The 3,708-nt window shown below is 54.4% G+C and overlaps 1 pseudogene; it reads left to right on the plus strand.

Moving 5' to 3' along the window:
• Nucleotides 1–3,375: 3,375 nt before the first annotated feature.
• Nucleotides 3,376–3,494, plus strand: LOC112482197 (annotated as a pseudogene).
• The last annotated feature ends 214 nt before the right edge of the window (nt 3,495–3,708 follow it).

Here is a 3,708-nt window from a genome sequence, read left to right on the forward strand (position 1 = left end):
CGTATGGAGTTGGGGTCCCTCCTACTTGGGAAATATCTTTGCTACTAGAAAGCTGTCGGAGCTTGATGAGCTTTGGAAGAAAGACCCACTCACTCCATGATTAAAGACAAAAGGTTCAGGGACTTGGGGATTTCAGGTGTCCCCACATTCTTTTAAAAAATTTATATGAAGTGATAGAAGTAATACATGAAAACCTTCCCAATATTTTACTCTTATTGTAAATCTGTTTCTAGTCCATTTTCCATGTTTACTACTGGGTTGAGGGTTGTGCGTGCGTGTGTGTGTGTGTGTGTGTGTGTGTGTGTGTGTGTGTGTTGTTTGGCCCCCAAGAAGTAACTTAATTCCTGAGCCTGGCGTGTAGGTGTTCAAGAGAGACACCGTGTCACAGAGAACTGAACCCCTCCTCTCTTCAGAGTGACGGCTCCTACCCCATTACCGTCACCCTCCCATCCACAGAATAACGTGGTCCTTGCAACACTTAGACTGGAAGAGGGCCATGGACACGGGAAAGCTAACCACAGCGCTTCGCCGCGGCGGCGAGGCCCGCGTGCTTCTGTGGCATCGCTCATTGTTTGCACCTCGCTTTGATTCAGAAAAGCGAGGTGATATTGACCATTTTCTTTGATGTTCTTTATCCTTCTATGAAGATCTTTAGAAATCAAACCTCTTTATTAACCAGAGTCAAGAAATAACAAGGAAAAAATGTTAACAGCCTTTAGACACTGGAGAAAATATAAGCAAAAATTTTGAACGTGAAAGTTTAATTCTAATTATCTAATCAAGTCATGAGTTTGACACTAGTGGTATGTTGTGCCAAACAATATAGTATTTATTAGTCATAAATACGAAGTATTAATACAAAGAAATACTAGTAAAATCTTTAACAAACATACGACTTACTGTCATATAAATAAAACCCGCTCAATACCAGAAGTCAAAACGACGGCTCCGCACACACGTTTTCATCCCGGGGTTGAAACAAACCGAACGAGCGTTTGAAATCGCGCAGCCCCGCACGATGACGCGGAGATGTGGCGCTCCCCTCCCACGTCACCCGACGCACGCGCGCGCGGCCCCAGGAACGTGCACGCTGGGCAGGGACGCTGCGCCGCCCGAGACAGGCTGTGCGATGTGGAGACAGAGTAAGAAACACCCACAGCCCGCGTCCCCAGCCCGCGTCCCCAGCCCGCGTCCCCAGGCCCGCCTCACCGGCTAGCGCTGTGCAACCAAACTGTAACACGCGGGACAGCGCCGAACCTTCTCCACCAGGACGAGCAGACTCTGCAGGAAAACATCCAGGAGGGCCTGGAAGGGGCCGCTAGGGAACCGCCCAGGGGTAAGAGGGCCTGTCACCGGCAGTGTGACGCCCACCCACAGCGACCCGGCCTGCGGTCCGCTGCTCCCACCGCGGGGACGCTGCCTGTGTAGAGCTGGCCACCCCGCTGCAGGAACCCGGCCAGCACGGCCGCAGCCGGTGGTGGGGCTTCCGCTGCACCCACTACGTTTTCTGTCATGCATCCAGGAGGCCACCAGTGGACGCCGAGGACACATCAAGTGGCTTCTGCCGCCACGTAGCTGTCCTCTCTGATCCCCAGAACGGGACAGGCTCGCGTGCCTGGAAGGATATGGTGGGGGCTCTGGTTGTTGGTCGCCCTGCGGTCTGCCGGCACAGCAGAAGGGTGACGCGTCTGACTCGCTGAGGTCCCCACACGGCCCCCTCCATGAGTCCCTAACCCACGGAGGTGCCGATTCACTCCTGTTCCCCCCAAACTTCCTCAAAGGTCCCGTATAAATGAAAAACAAATAGAAAACCAGATCAAAACATAACAGCTTACAGGCCAAACAAAACGTCACCTTTCCTGCATTCAAGGTTAAGGACAGACTCCCTCCTAGGGGACTGACCACGCCACCCGTCAGTGCTGACCACACCCTGGCCAGCGTCCCTCTCTGGCTTCCCACCCAGAACCGCAAGAAGCCGATGCCCCCACTGAGGCCCCAGGGGGACCCTGCCGGCCTTCTGTTCCTGGAACCCCAACTTCCGAATTGCTTCCTGGATTTCTGTCAATCGTTATTTGCCTTAAAAGATCCTTGTACTGATTTTCTGGGGGGTCTACCATTAACCAGCCACTGACGTTCACCCACGGCAACCGCCCAGGACACGCCAGGAGCTGCCCTCACCACCCAGGTGCCACCCCCTCTGTGCTCAGAACGACCCCTCAACACTGCTCCCGACAACTGGGGACACGCACCCCGGGATGGAGGGAGGGACCTCTGCGTCACATGTACCCGGTGGACGCCCACGTCTGGACCTGAGTCGACCCACGCAGGCTGACTGTCCACCCACCTCAGACATAGCTCGATGCATAAACACCAATACAAGATGTTTCGTGAACTGTACATTTTTAAGTCATCCGAATTTAAGTCTGAAGTGTTCAGACAGTTTCCACGTGTTTCGCAGTGCTGCAGCTTACGGCGGCGTGCTGGCCTCGCGAGAGCTCGCACAAAAGCGGTCAGCGCACGTCATGCGGCGTCACAGCCAAGCACCGCAGACCATGGAGCAAAGCAGAAGCGGGAGGAAGCCTGCCTGAGCAGAATAACAGTTATTTCCTGAGTGATCGTCGCGGTGAGTTTCTACGATGCGGTAAGTGGTTCAGAAGGAAGATGCACACATGGCACAGTGCCGGGGATGGGGTTCCCACAGAGGGGCTCCCCACGCCCACGGGGGGTGCAGCCAGGCCTCGCTCAACAGCAGCCCACCTCGCCGCCCGCTCCAGACACCAGCGTTACGCACCTCGGACTCGGCCAGCGCCATGCTGTGACATGTTCCCGGTCTTTAACCACAAATTACTGTGACAGTGTGTTCCAGGGTGCACGATGACACCCCACGATACGACCCTCACAATCCTGGCGCCCACCCATCTGTACATAGCAACCCTTTCGAGTGCTGTGTGCAGGTCAGCGATGACCCGGAAATATCACACATCTTTGGGCACGTGTGTAAGATGTCCCCGAGGACCAACACACAAAGGTGACATTCCCAGGCTGCAGGCAACGTGGCGCCAGCTCTGCTGGACACGGGCACGTCACCCTCGCCACGGCTGCACGTGCACTCGGCGTGCGATGTGTGAGCTACTGTCTCTCACGTCTCAGCATTATTTGGATCATTAGCTCTTCCACTTCTGTGACCATGACAGGCGTAAAACTACAACTGATGTTTTAATTCACGCTTCCCCGATCAGTATGCTGTGACCAGCCAGGCCCCCTCATCCGTGAACTGGGGTCCCACCTGCAGGCCAGGCTGTGAGGAGCTTTGTGGACGGCTCCCCACTGAAACAGCCACAACAGGCGAGAGCATTTATTGAAAAGCAACCACCCGTCTACGGCCGTGCTGCCCTGAACAAGCCCGGTCCCGTCTGAGCTCGGAAGCTAAGCAGGGTCGGGCCTGGTTAGTACTTGGATGGGAGACCACCTCAGAAGACCAGGTGCTGTCACGCACCCAGGAGGTAAAAAAAAAAAAAAAAGCAACCATCTGAAGTCTGGAAATTGTGCTAAGGACATGCAACAACTGGAGAAATAGTTATTCAAGAAAATTAACTAAATCTCAGTAAAAATAGCCCACAGTAAACACAATCTCAAGGAACACAACCCATGGCCCCCCAGCTCGGCATTTCAGAAGCCACACTCCAGGTGGGCTCCAGGTGGGCTCCA

Source organism: Pteropus alecto, unplaced genomic scaffold, assembly GCF_000325575.1.
Source record: "Pteropus alecto unplaced genomic scaffold, ASM32557v1 scaffold35, whole genome shotgun sequence".
NCBI lineage: Eukaryota > Metazoa > Chordata > Mammalia > Chiroptera > Pteropodidae > Pteropus > Pteropus alecto.